This window comes from Pristis pectinata, chromosome 10, assembly GCF_009764475.1.
Source record: "Pristis pectinata isolate sPriPec2 chromosome 10, sPriPec2.1.pri, whole genome shotgun sequence".
NCBI classification, from domain to species: Eukaryota; Metazoa; Chordata; class Chondrichthyes; order Rhinopristiformes; family Pristidae; genus Pristis; species Pristis pectinata.
This window is the reverse complement of record NC_067414.1, coordinates 91,870,637-91,885,463: the sequence shown is the minus strand read 5'-3', so window position 1 is coordinate 91,885,463 and position 14,827 is coordinate 91,870,637. Positions and strand designations below refer to the sequence as shown.

The window sequence follows — 14,827 nt, the reverse complement described above, 5'->3', positions numbered from 1 at the left end:
TACCTCAGGTTAGAGAATTTGATGTTGAGTCCAGAAGGCTGCAACTTGCCCGGACAGAAGGTGAAATGTTGTTCTACAACTTTTGAGTTAGATCTCGTTGTAATGGTGCAGGAGGACACAGACAGAGAGGTCAGAGTGGGAGTGGAGCGATGACTTAACATTGTAGGCACTTGGAAGCTCAGGGTGTCTTCTGCAGACTGAACATAAACTGATTCCCCAACCTGCATTTGGTTTCTCCGGTGTAGAGGAGATGCTTTGTGAACACTGACTACAATGCACTCGATTCGTGCTTCACCTTGAAGGACTGTTTGGGGTCCCTGGATGGTGGGAAGGGAAGGTGTGAAGGGGCAGGGGTTGCAGCTCCTGCAGTTGCAATATAGATGTGACATATGTACAGTATATACACTTAAGATCAATGTGTACTATGTAGCATCACTGCTGATGCATTAATGAGTCAGCCACTGCTTGTAGTTGAATGAGGTTCCCAATCAATAAAGGATATTTGGCTACAAGTTTTAACCCATTCGCTTGCCTTATCGAACAGTGAACCTACAGAATCAGGTTTATTATCACCACCTTACATGATATGAAATTTGTTGTTTTGCGGTAACAGTACAGTGCAAAGACAAAAATTAAGATAAATTACAAAAATAAATAAAAAGTGCAAACAAAAGGAATAACGAGGTAGTGTTCATGGGTTCATGGACCATTCAGAAATCTGACGGCGGAGGGCCAGAAGCTGTTCCTAAATTGTTGAGTTTGTGTCTAAAGGACTCTAAAGGAGGAAATGAGTAGCAGGGAATAGACAGAGCACTGAATATAAAATAGTGAAAAGAACAAACATATATCTTTGAAGAAAATATAATTAAAAAGGATTACCACTGAATATCACATAAGAGCTGGGTCAAAACAAATATATAGGTGCACAGGGAGTTGGACAAAATCAATCCAAATTTAGCTTAGTGCCAGGAAACAATGGGTATTGATTGACAGGTATTTTTACCAGAGGGGTTCCACACAGCTCAATACTCAGTCCCTTGTACATCTTAACGATTTGGATTTAAGATGTGATAAAGAAGTTTGCAGGTGATGAAAGAACTTGGCCATGTGATTGACAGGAGTGGAGGGAGGAATTGTAAAATGCAGGAAGATTTAGATGGTCGGGTCATTTGGGCAGTAAAAAAGGCAAATGGAATTTAATCTGGAGAAGCGTGAGGTGTAGCAAGGCAAAGGAATGCACATTAGGTAGTAGGATACTGAGAAGTGTGCAGGATCAGAGATATCATGAACTGGACATCCATAGATCCTCAAAAACCTCTTTAAATATATTTAAGACACACTTAGGTAGATTTTTGCATAGTAGGGGAATTAAGGGTTATGGGGTAAAGGCAAGTAGGTGGAGCTGAGTCTACGGCCAGATCAGCCATGATCTTACTGAATGGCAGAGCTGGCTCGATGGGCCAGATGGCCTCCTCCTGCTGCTACTTCTTATTAGTAACAGGACAGTTAGAAGAAATGGTTAAAAGGGAACACAGAGTGCTCTCCCTTATTAGTCAAGGCATAGAATATAAATGCAGACAGGTTGTTTGTACATAAGGAAATAGGAGCAGAAATAGGCCATTCAGCCCTTTGAGTCTGCTCAGCTATTCGTCAAGATCGTGGCTGACCACTCACCTCAACACCGTCTTCCCAGACTATTCCTCATATCCCTCGATTCCTCCAATATCTACAAAAACCATCGATCTCTGTTTTGAATGAATGGAGCCATCACTGGGGCAGAGAATCCCATTGGTTCACCATCCTCTGAGTAACAACATTTCTCGTCAACAACCCCCCCCCCTCACCGATTCTACCACTCACCTCCACACTGGGGGCAATTTACAGCAGCCAAATAACCGACCAACTCGTGCGTCTTTAGTACGTGGGAGGAAACCGGAGCACCCGGAGGTAACCCACATCGTCAGATGGAGAGCGTGAAAACTCCACACAGAGGTTATGATCAAACCCAACTCTGTTTAGAGTTTGCCCATTCTGTTAGCTGCATTTTCTATAAGCTGCATCAGTATGCCACTCCTTCTTTATGTACACCTTTCCTTAAATAAGAAGACCAAAACTGTACAAAATATTCCATAACGGTAGTGTAGCAGTTAGCGTAACGCTATTACAGCACCAGTGACCTGGGTTCAATTCCTGCCGCTGTCTGTAAGGAGTTTGTACGTTCTCCCCGTGTCTGTGTGGGTTCCCTCCGGATGCTCCGGTTTCCTCCCACATTCCAAAGACGCATAGGTTAGGAGCAGTGGGCATGCTATGCTGGCGCTGGAAGCATGGCGACACTTGCGGGCTGCCCCCAGCACATTCTCAGTAACACAAAATGTTGTATTTCACTGTGTGTTTCGACGTACATGTGACTAACAAATAAATATCTATATAATTATAATAAGACATCGTTACACTTGTTCTCAAATCCTTGTGTAATAAGACCAACATATCATTTGCCTTTCTAATTGCCTGCTGCACATGCAAGTTAGCTTTCAGTGGCTTGTGTGCAATGACACACAGGTCCCTTTGATCATTAACATCTCCCAGTCTGTCACCACTTAAACAATACAGTATTCCTGTTTTATCTACCAAAGTGGGAAGACTCACATTTTTCCATGTTTGTTCGGCCACATCCTGAGAAATTGTATGCAATTCTGGTCACCACTTTACAGGAGGGCTACCATTGTGCTGGGAAGGTTTGCAAAGAAGTTGCTGGGATGGGAAAGTTTTAGCCAGGAGGTAAGATTGGGATAGGTGGGGGTTGTTTTCTGAGGAGCAGGGGAGGTCTGGACATGAGATTATGAGGGGTTTAGATGGACTAAATAGCAAGGACCGACTTCCTTAGCAGAGGGATCAGAAACCGGGAGGCATAGGTTTAATGCAAACAGCAAAAACAAAATTATAAAGGAGATAAGGTCAAAAATATTCACCCAGAGGGTGGTAACTGTCTGTAACTCATTGTCTGAAAGGGTGGTGGAGGCAGAAGCCCTCACCACATTTAACCAGCACTTGGATTTGTACTTGAAGAGCTGTGATGTGCAGGGCTCTAGACCCAGTTATAGAGTCACACAGCACGGACTGCTGTCTGTAAGGAGTTTGTATATTCTCCCCGTGTCTGCATGGGTTTCCTCCGGATGCTCCGGTTTCCTCCCACATTCCAAAGACGTACAGGTTAGGAAGTTGTGGGCGTGCTATGTTGGCGCCGGAAGCGTGGTGACACTTGCAGGCTGCCCCCAGAACACACTACGTAAAAGACGCATTTCACTGTGTGTTTCAATGTACATGTGACTAATAAAGATATCTTATCTTATTATCTTCTTATTAAATCTCTCCCCTCTCACCCTGGACCGATGTCCACTGGTTCTTAATTCCCCAACCCTGGGAAAAAGACTGTGCGCATTCACCCTATCTATGCCCCTCGTGATTTTATCCACCTCTATAAGATCAACCCTCACACTCCTTCGCTCCAATAATTAAAGTCCCAACCTGCTCAACCTCTCTCCACAACTCAGTCCCTCGAGTCCCAGCAACATCCTCGTAAATCTCCCCTGCACTCTCTCCAGCTCAATGGCGTTGTTTCTATAGCAGGGTGACCAACACTGAACACAAGTGCTGGGATTAAGTTGGGTCACTCTCTTTTAGCACACACATATAGACACACACACACAATGGGCTGAATAACGTCCTTCTGGTTCATAAATTATCTATGACACCAGCACTCAAAAAATATTAGGCATTGAGTCTGGAAGGCGACATAGTTGAAGGGGATGTTGCAGTTCTGATGAAGACATGAAGAACCTTCATTGTATAATTTCTTTACTTACAGTTTCTTTCAGACACACTTCACTGTTTACCAAAGAGGATTATTCTCCAAGCACGGTCTCTGACTTTCTTCAGATTAGTTTTTTTTTCATTATTGAGAGCTTGTCATTAAGAGATAGAGGAGGAAGCAGCATCAGATATTTCATGGGAATCTCACAGAGTGCTGTATAAGTTCAGGTTTAAGGCTGCTCTTTTTCAGCAAGACAGTTGCCATTAGTTCTGGTTTTTTCAACTGCGACTGAAGACATATTTTCAAGCCACGAACAGACTCAACAGTATATCACCTGTGGCCAGCAGCTGATGCAGGAGATAGACTGATTAAAATAAAGATTGGGCTAAGATCTGGTAATGAAGAGACTTTGTGTGAGAGCGAAAAAAACATTTATGAAGCAGGCGAGAGGCAATGGGGAGGAGGTGGTGATGTGGAGGAAGGAGTGATGCAGAGAAAATATAGGAGGCTTGTTAATAGCATGGTGGGAGGTGATGGAGAGGAGTAGGGGATGGGGAGGGGGAAGTGATGGTTGAGGTGATTACGAGAGTAAGAGGATAAGAGGGGGTGAGGGAACAGGGATGGGGGGAGGTGATGGGGAGGGATGAGGGGATGAGTTGATGGGGAGGGGTTGATGGGGAGAAGATGACGGGAAGACGGTGATGCGGAGCGAGGACATGGGGTTTGGGGAGGTAATGGGAGGTGAGGGAGATGAAGGAAGGGAGGTGATGAGGAAGGGAGATGGGGTGAACGGGAGGGGAGGGGGAGATGATGGGAGGGGGAAGACGATGAGGAGGGGAGGTGAGGGGGAGTTGGGGAGGAGTTGGGGAGGGGAGATGGGGAGGAAGGGGAGGGAAAGCTGAGGTGATGGGGAGGGGCAGATGATGAGGAGGAGAGGTGAGGGGGAAGGAGTGATGGGGTGATGGGCAGGGGAGGTGGGAAGGGGAGGATGAGGTGGGGGGGTAGGGGAGGGGAAGGATGAGCTGAGGGGGAGGGGAGGCGAGAGAGAGGAGAGGTGATGAGGAGGGGGAGATGATGGGTAGAAGAAGTGGGGATGTGATAAGGATGGGAAGTGATGGGGAGGGGAGGTGAGGGGGATGGGTGATGGGTAGTGGAGGTGGGGAGAGGGGAGGTGAGGGGGAGGGGAGGTGAGGGGAAGGGAGGTGAGGGGAAGGGAGGTGAGGGGAGGGGAAGCAAGAGGGAGGGGTGATGAGGTGGGGAGAAGATGAGCAGTGAGGGTGGGGGGAGGGGAGGTGATGGGGAGGGGAGGTGAGGGGGTGAGGGGGAGGGGAGGGGAGGGGAAGTGAGGGGAGGTGAGGGGGAGGGGAGGGGCGGTGATGAGGAGGGAAGGTGAGGGGGAGGGGAGGTAATGAGGAGGGGAGGTGATGAGGAAGCGGAGGTGAGGAGGAGGGGAGGTGAAGGGAGGTGATGGGGAGAAGGTGAAACGATGGGGTGGGCTAAGGTCGAGGGGAGGGGGTGAAGTGATGGGGGGTGAATTGGGGGGGGGACGGACGGTCAGGGGGAGCCGGCGATGCCTTTCCAGGGTGAATAGTTCTCTGCCTGCCTGCCATTGCCGGGGCCGGTCAGCCCAGATCCCCGTGCAGGACGGGGCCTGTTCTGCTTTCCTTGGGACAGGACAATGGGCACTGACACTGTGCCCCGTTCCCCGCTGTGCAGTGAGCTCGGCCCCTGTCCCAGTCTGACAAAATGCAGATATCCCTCAGCCTCTGCCCTTGCAGGGCACCCTCCCCACCTGATGCACGTTACCCCTGCAAACCCTGCATTGCCAAGGCAACCCTTAGGCCACTGTGCCCTCAGACAAATCCTAAATGCACTGAAAGTCTCGAAGGTGATTGTTAGTCCCAAAACCTCTCACACCGGCACAGAGACCTCCCAGTGGTCCCAAGCTGGGCCGATTCCGGGGGTGTGTGTGGGTCAGTGGAGGGTGCATGAATCCCTGGATGGAATTGTGAATGTTAAAATATGCCCAAGCATCAATTTATCCCATCAAACTGGACCCCTACAAATTAGAGAGATGGGGGGGGGGTGGTGGAGTTGGGGGGGGGGGGGGGTGGGAGAAGAGAGAGAGAGAGAGAGAGAGAGAGAGAGTGAGAGATTGGACAGCTGAAACCAGAGGAAAGGGGAAAACAGAGGAATTACTCGCGTTAAACAAATGTTGGAAAACTAAACTTTTGTTTGTGATATTGATTTTCCCTGAAGCAGTAAGTGTGGGAGCCTCACAGGATTACAATAGCACTTTGTCGAGATCCAGATCCCTCACCCCTACGCCATATGAAATCCAATACGTTCATATAAGTGCCTTTGACGGGAATCCTATAGTGTTTGACAATGCTTCTCTCTCCCGCTCTCGATCAAAATTCCTCATGCCACCCTTTATGAATATTGAAGTGTACAAAATTAATCCTACTGAAATGCCGTAATAAACAAGATCAGTTAAGTATATCTTGCCGGTCCCGACGGCAAAGCTGTCAAATATTGTCAAAATTGAGGGAAAATAAGAGAGTTGAAACGAGAGAGAGTGTGGAGAGTTGGTGTGGTTAATCCAAGCAGCTCTTTCAGACGAGGCTATTCAGCCCATCAGTGTGGGACCATCATTCAATTAGACCTTGAGCGATCAGTACTTTAACTCCAACCACTGTCTTTCTTCACAACCCTTATTATCCCCAGTCAACGTAAGATCTGTCACGTGTAAACGAAGATTAAAACAAACCCACAGGCACTGCAAATCTGAAATAAAACCAGAAAATGCTGGAAACACTCAACAGGTCAGACGGCATGTGTGGAATGAGAGGGGATTTTCGATCTGAAACATTAACTGTCTCTCAACGCACACAAAACACTGGAGGAACTCAGCAGGTCGGGCAGCATCTATGGAGGGAAGTGGATAGTCGATGTTTTGGGTCGAGACCCTTCACCTAGTCCAATATTTTGTGTGTGTTGCTCTGGATTCCAGCATCTGCAGAATCTCTTGTGTCTCTAATTAACTGTCTCTCCACAGGTACTGTCTGACCTCGAGTGTTTCCAGCATCTCCTGTTTGACAGTAGGTCTCAAGGTCAATTTAGACATTTTTTAATTGACTTCCAACTCTGGCAGACTACAAAACCCCAGATCTCCCTGGTATGAAACAGTATGTCCAGTTATTCCACACCTGAATAATCTAATTATTAGCCGGGGGATAAAACCCCACCAAATGACAAGGCTTCTCTTTATTCACTGTAACAAACCATTCAATGATCATGAACCGGGGAGATCGCACTTTAATCTTCTGCCACAGAAGGGACTGGAAGCCTGGCCAAGAGAGAAGCCCTGCATTTACAGCACACCCTTCACAGCACAGATCGGGCTTCACAGCCAGGGAAATGCTCCTGGAGTAATGTTGACCACCAATGTCCAAAGCCCACTTGTAGGCCATCGAGTGCAGCGTGATCATTGGCCGAGGTGGCAGGAAAGCCCCTTACAGAATTAAATTCTGATACTCTTGTCCACCAGCTCCTGGAGAGGCCTTTGGGGGACTCGGTTTGCAGACGCGCTCTGGGCACCTCCGACACATGACTGATAGAATGATAGAAAAATGGAGGGCTATGTGGGAGGGAAGGGTTAGATAGATCTTAGAGCAGGATAAAATGTCGGCACAACATTGTGGGCCGAAGGACCTGTACTGTGCTGTAGTGTTCTATGTTCTATGTACCCAACACTTCCCTCACTGCACTGGATTTTTTTTGCGCTCATAGCCCTGATCCAGAAACTCCAAGTAAGAATGCGATGTGAAAGAACACAAGAAAGAGAAGCTGGGTATCAGAACTCACCACCTGCTCCATTACTCAATGAGATTATGGCTGATCTTTTACCTCAGTGTCACTTCCTTGCACTAACCCCATATCCCCGATTTCCTTTAATACCTAAAAATCTATTGATATCTTGATGTCTTGAATACATTGAGCCTCCACAGGGTGAAGAGATTTCTCCTCATCTCAGAATGAATGGCCAACCCCTCATTGTGATTGTGACCCCTGATCCCAGATGTCCCACCTGGAGGGAAATATCAACCGCATCTACTGAGGACTCTTGTTTCAACCATCTTACAGAGAGTATAGGCATAGTCTGCTGAATCTTTCCCCCATTGGACCAACCACCATCTCAGAAATAGATCTGATGAACGTCTGCGCTCCCCCAATCGGAAGTATATCCTTCCTTACTTAGGGAGACCAGACCTGGTTCAGGGTTCCATATAAGCAGACAACGTTCTGTTTTTGAAGAAGGGTCCTGACCCGAAACGTTGACCGCCTGCTTTTCTCCATGGATGCTGCCTGGCCTGCTGAGTTCCTCCAGCATCATTGTGTTTTTCCACCTAGATTCCAGCATCTGCAGTCCCTTGTATCTCCGTGATCCCACACCAACTGCATCTTCCTCTCCCCACTCCTTTCCGCTTTCCGCAGGGATCAGCCTCTCTGTGTCTCCCTGGTCCGCTCATTCCTCCCCGCCCATCCCTCTCCCTCCCCGTAACAAGAGGTGTAACACCTGCCCCTACACCTCCTCCCTCACCACCATCCAGGGCCCTAAACAGCCCTTCCAGGTGAGGCAGCCATCCACATGCACATGCCCCCGGCATTATTTATTGCATCCGGTGCTCCTGATGTGGGCTCCTCTACATCAGTGAGACCACTCGCCTTCCTACTTGCTTGCTTGAGTCTGAATATTAACACAGTGATCGCTATATGGGCACCCAAGTCCCTCTGAATCTTTCAACATTTAAAAAAAATCACCTTTCTTTTTTCCCCAAAGTGGGTAACCTCATATTTTTCCACATTATATTCCACCTGCCTATTCACTTAACCTGCCCATATCCCTCTGCATCCTCTTTACAGCCCATACCACCACCTAGCTTTGAATTATCCACCACTGTGTCTGGCAGTTTAGCAAGTGTCTCCTCATATTCCCCGGCGCAGGTGAACACCCCTGCCCCTACTCCCTTCTGAACACGACGGGCTAATAGTTATCCCCTCCCCTGCGTTATAATCCGAGCCCAAACAGAGGAACGTCAGCGTGGATCAAATGGAACCCCATTCAGCCCGGAGTTTTCACCTCCCGCTCCCGAGTTCGGCCAAGACACTGGGAGCAGGACCGTGGACAGCGTCCGCCCCGGCTGTGAGAGCTGAGCGACGGGGCTGACCCAAACGGGAAGGTTTTGCAGATCTCAGAAGGGGTAGACCAGAGTTCTCCCGGCAAACCCCCCCCCACACACACACACACACTCAGCACAGACGCGGGGCGAAATCTGCCCTGATTACTGGGAGGGGTAGCAGGTGTAAGTGAAGCTGAGGGTTGGAGTGTGTCCCTCGGACGGCAGGCAAACTGCAGAGCAGCCTCCACGGCTGTGCCGCGGCTACGTTGTGTAAAACGTCGGCATCCGGCTGCACGGATCGAAACTGGCAAGAGTTCTCTCAGAGTAAATGGAAAACAGATTCCGATGGCAGGGGGGCGAGTGACTGGGGGGTTTACGTATCAACAGCCTTTGGCACAGAGGAGAGAGAGAGAGGAGGAGGAGAAGGGTGTTATGTTTTAAATGCAGCGAGTGGGTGTTTTGGCGTTCCCTGTCTGCATCAGTCCTCAGCCGGAATCGTCGGCAATTCCTCCCCCCTACCCCCCCCCCCCCCCCACCGCCACAAACACACACACATGCTGCTCGACCCGCTTAGTTCCTCCAGCAGATTGTGTATTGCTCCAGCTTCCAGCGTCTGCAGTCCCCGCTGTGTCCCGGCCCCAGAGTTGGGTGGATGGGTGGGGATGGAGGTGGGTGGGGGGGTGGGGGGGTGGAGGTTGGGGGGGGGGGTGTTCAGGGGCAGAATCGACGGGTGGAATTGAAGACAGGGAAACGTGCGGGGACAGTCGAGGTTAGATGAGGGGCCAGAGTGGAGAGGGCACAGAAGGAGGCCATTCGCCCCATCGATTCTGGTCATCTGGTCAGATATCCTCTCCCTCTTCCCACGTGAATCTCTTCCCCCCCCCCCCCCACCACCCCACCCCTCAAGCAGTCACTCTAGGGAAAAATATCAAATACTAGAGGGCATAGGTTTAAGGTGAGGTGGGAGATTAAAGGGAATGTGCAAACCAAGTTTTTTTTCACACAGAGAGTAGTGGGTGCCTGGGGTAGAAGTGGAGACAGATAGGACAGTGGCGTTTAAGAAGCATGTAGACAGACACATGAATATACAGGGAATGGAGGGATATGGACCATGTGCAGGCAGAAGGGATTGGTTTCATTGGGCATCATGGTCAGCACACACAGGGTGGGCCGAAGGGCCTGTTCCTGCGCTGTACTGTTCTATATTCAATTCTCCTTCGACAGCCCTGATAACGGGTGGATCAGCTGCCCACCGCTGGGAAGGCGGGCTGGCGTTTCTCTTTCGGAAACACCTTTCATTTCACGCAGCCCCGCTGTTCCAACGCAGCAGGCTCACTTGGCCCATCCGCTCCGCGGCGGGTAAGTCGGGACGGGTTCCTCTGCTCATCCTGAATGAACCGATGATAATTCCCAGCGGGGTGGTCCGCCCATCAGAAGGGTACCCGCTTGGGGTCTCAGTCCCTCATGCTGTGTCCCCGAGAGCCCTATAGTATCATATCGTCCAAAGCAGTTACACTCCGCACCACCCTGTGCCCACCCCGCCTCCCCTCTTTTGTCCACCTATCACTGCTCTGCTTTTCCCTCCTATATATCGGGCTTTCGCCTTTTCCTATCTTCAGTCCAGAAGAAGGGTCCTGACCCGAAACGTTGACCGCCTGCTTTTCTCCACGGGTGCTGCCTGGCCGGCTGAGTTCCCCCAGCAGGTTTTTCATCTCACGGGCACTGTTACCCGTTTAGTCGGGAGCTCTGTGCCAGAACTTTAAAACCATTTACAAAGCAGCTTAATTCCATATTCCCACATGACATACATCATTTCGGCCCATCGGGTCTATGCCAGCCCTGGGAGTAATCTCACCCCTCCCCCCCCCCCACTACTCTTTCTCTGTAACCTGTTCTCTCTCCAACTCTCGTCCACACGCTAGAGACAATTTACAGCGGCCGAGTTCGCTGACAAACCGGGAGGCACCCAAGGGCGAACCCGTGGGGAGATCGCGCAGCCTCCACGCAGACAACAGCCAGAGCTCAGGATCCCCCGGTGGAACCCACGGCCGCAAAGCGGAGAGCAGAGCCGCTGCCTCACACCACCACCACCACCCCCCACCCACCCAGAGACCCAGGGTTCAATCCTGACCCCGGCTGCTGTCTGTGTGGAGTTCGCGCGTTCTCTCCGGGTGCTCTGGTTTCCAGTTGCGGGTCGGTAGGTACATTTGCTCAGCTAGGGGTAGAAATTTGGATATATGGCGGTAAATATATGCTTTATAAGCGGAGTCCCGTCCGTATTCAACGCATACAGCAGAAGACAGATTTGGGTAGAGCTGTAATCTATAAACGTCAACTGGCAAAACCATAGTAGCAAGACCAAGAAGGGCTAGCATAGGCAGAACGGACCGAACGGTCGGAGATGGGTGAAGGTCTTTCTCCCTTTCTCTCAAAGGCCACGATCCCATTCGCATCCTTGGAAATCTTTTGTGTTGCAAAAGAGCGGGTCTGTCGCGACTGGCGGCAGAAGCCAGAGGTCCTTACCCGGGGCAAACCGCCCCTCGTTCGACCGGAGGCGAGCACACTGGGGTTATTTTTGGCGTTAGATAGGGTGGGTGTGGGATACAGCACAGACGCAGGCCCTTCAGCCCACCATGTCCATGCCGTCCATCGATAGTAATCCGCTTCACCCGCACTTGGTCCATTGCCTGAACTGCTCGTCTAAATACGCCTTAAATGTTGTGAGCGTCTCTGCCTCCACCCGCACCCTCAGACAGTGTGTTCCAGATTCCAGCCACTCTCTGGGTGAATTAAAACATGCTCCAGATTCCACCTAAAGCTCTCACCCCTTTGCCCCCTTATAGAGGTGTATGACCTTACAGAGGTGTTTAACATCATGAGGGGCATAGATAGGGTGAATGCGCACAGTCTTTTCCCTGGGAGCAGGGAATCAAGAACTAGAGGGTATAGGTTTAAGGTGAGAGGGGATAGATTTAAAAGGGACCCGAGGGGCAACTTCTTCACACAGAGAGAACGAGCCCCCAGAGGAAGTGGTTGAAGCAGGTACAATACACCATTTAAAAGACACTTGGACAGATACACGGATAGGAAAGGTTTAGAGGGATATGGGCCAAACGCGGGCAAATGGGACTAGTTTAGATGGGCATCTTGGTCAGCATGGACGAGTTGAGCCGAAGGGCCCGTTGCAATCCTGTCTTGCTCTATGATTCTGCTCCGCTCTGGGGACAAGTTTCCGACTATCTTACCCTATCTGTGTCGACCTCAGTCAGACGCCCCCCCAACCTCCTCCGCCCCATGGCCAACAACCCCAGCCTCCCCACACCCCCCCCCCCCCCCCCTTCCCCAGAACGGATACACTCCATCCCAGGCAACACCCTGGTGAGTCCCCTCTGCACCCTCTCCAGCGCTACCACCGCCTTCCTACAGGGCGGTGCACTTGTGGGGAGAGCGAGACTCCGGGTCACGGACATTCAACCTCCAGTGAGGGGGGTGGTGGGGGTAGGTGGGGAGTTTTCACCCGAAAAGGGGGCGGGCGTGCAGTTGGGGTGAGACGGGATGGGAGGACACGGGTGTGGACCATAAACACGGCACACGACAGACAGCCGGAGTGGTCTGGCACTCCTCTGCGACCACCGCATGATGTCCTCACAGGTGAGAGGCGCTGGACACATGGTAACCAGCAGACGCACGCCAACACTCTCGGAGCAGCTAATTTGATCCGATTGTGCTTCTAAGTTAAGATCATCCCCAAGCTGGTGTTTGGGATTTTATTGCTCTTTTTTTTGCAAAAACAAAACCCCAAAACATTCCTAAAGCTTTGCGTGCGAGAGAGAGAGAGAACATCTGGCGCAGTCACCGATCCTTAAAGTGTAGAATGGAAGGGTTCATATAAACTTCAGAGCGCCAACCAGGAGCCGTTGAAATTGATGTTCGGGCCACATTCACATTTCTTGTCGGAAGGAGGCAGCGCCGCTGGCAACTGGCTGCGCTGAGCGCACACACCTCCCATGGTTAACACGGTGCCACACATTGCAATGCCTTGCACCGTGACCACCCCGCCGGCCGCTGCCGTCGCAGGGGTGCGGGGAGCCCCGGCAACCCTTCAGCAGGCGGTGGGGGGGGGGGGGGGGGGGATGGTTACAATGACCAGCGCGTCTGCCCGGGAAGACGAAGCCCCTTACCTTTAAACGGGAACATGCAGCCTGAGTTGGCAGCCGGACGCGAAGGCAGGGCGCGGGTCGGTGGTCAAACTGCCCATCACGTGTAGTCCAACGGAGGCGCAGTCCGCAAGCCCGAGACGTTTCATCCTTCGCCGCAGGTGTAGTCAACGCTGTGGACCCGCGCCGTCTCCTCTCGCTCGCCCTCACCGCGGAAATTCCATTTATATCCTCTTGGAGTTTTGCTTCTGACCGGCTTTCTCCTCTTCTCTCCCCACCCTCTCTCTCTTTCCCCCACTTTTGACTCCTTTTTTCGTGTGTGTGTGTGTGTGTGTGTGTGTGTGTGTGTGTGTGTGTGTGTGCGTGTGTGTGTGTGTGTGTGTGTGTCTAAAAGGTCTCGAGTAACTCTAGCCTGCACCTGGAAGGTTCTGAAGAATCCACTTCCCCATATTGACAAGATAAGCAACCAGCGTGACACACACACACACACACACACAGAGGCACACACACACACACACACACACACACACACACACACACAGAGAGGCACACACCCACACACACACACACACAGAGGCACACACACACACACACAGACACACACACACACACACACACACAGACACACACACACACAGAGGCACACACACAGAGACACACACACACACACACACAGACACACAGAGGCACACACACACACACACACACAGACACACACACACAGAGGCACACACAGACACACACACACAGACACACAGAGGCACACAGACACAGGCACACACACACCTTCCTCCTCAAGTGCCGGCTCCCGAGCCGTCCACTGTGGAGAGGACTATGAGACGCGCTTTCCTTCCTTCTCCCTCGATCTCTGTCTCTCCCAGGAAAGCAGCGGACGGAGGAGGAATGTGACCCACTCGCTCGTCTCCCCTCACTGCTATCCTCTCCCACTTACTCTCTCCTTTCCGTCTCCCTTCCCTCCTCTTTCTCGCTGTCTCACCTCCTCTCGTTCACACTCCTCCCTCTCACCCCCTCCCTCCTGCTCTCTCCCTCCCCACTCCCTCCCTCTCACCCCTCTCTCCCTCTCCCTCACCCCCTCTCCCTCTTGCCCCTCACTCCCCCTGACCCCTATCTCCCTCACCCCCTCTCTCCCCCCACTCCCTCCCTCTCTCACCCCTCACCCACTCTCTCCCTCACCCCCTCTCTCCCCGTTTCTCACTACCACGCACTCCCTCTCTCTCTCACCTCCCTCCCTCTCTCTTTCCCCACTCCCTTTCTCTCTCTCTCTCACCTCTCCCCCTCACTCTCTCTCTCTTTCCCCACTCTCTCCCTCCCTCGGAGGCACACTCCCAGAGGATTGAAGACCGTGGCACTCTCCCTCGCTTTGCCGAGCTGTGCACGGAGAGAGAAGCCGAGTAGCATTCGCACACCCCTTCCTCTCTGCCCGCCTTTCTCTTAAACACACGCACACACAGCAGTCAGTGTCCCCGAGAGGACAGATGCAGACAGTGCGGTCCTGGAGCCCGCCTTATCGCCTTTGGCTGTAGGTGGCAGAACTAACTCAGCTCCCAGCCCTGGGGGCGTTCGGCGCCCATTCCTACCACTCTGGTTCCCTCCGGAGGGTCCCCGCACAAGCGGGACGGGTCTTCCCTTGAGGGGGCTGCGGCTGCCGACATTGA

At 51.6% G+C, this 14,827-nt stretch overlaps 1 protein-coding gene across 1 annotated transcript in view; it reads right to left on the bottom strand.

Moving 5' to 3' along the window:
- LOC127575398 (leucine-rich repeat and fibronectin type-III domain-containing protein 2) overlaps positions 1 to 14,150 on the bottom strand; it is a 133,849-nt gene extending 119,699 nt beyond the window's left edge. Inside the window, exon 1 of the mRNA XM_052025232.1 lies at positions 13,176 to 14,150. The gene's annotated coding sequence lies outside the window, so the exon portion shown is untranslated. The remainder of the gene's footprint in view (positions 1 to 13,175) is intronic.
- Between the last annotated feature and the right edge of the window lie 677 nt (positions 14,151 to 14,827).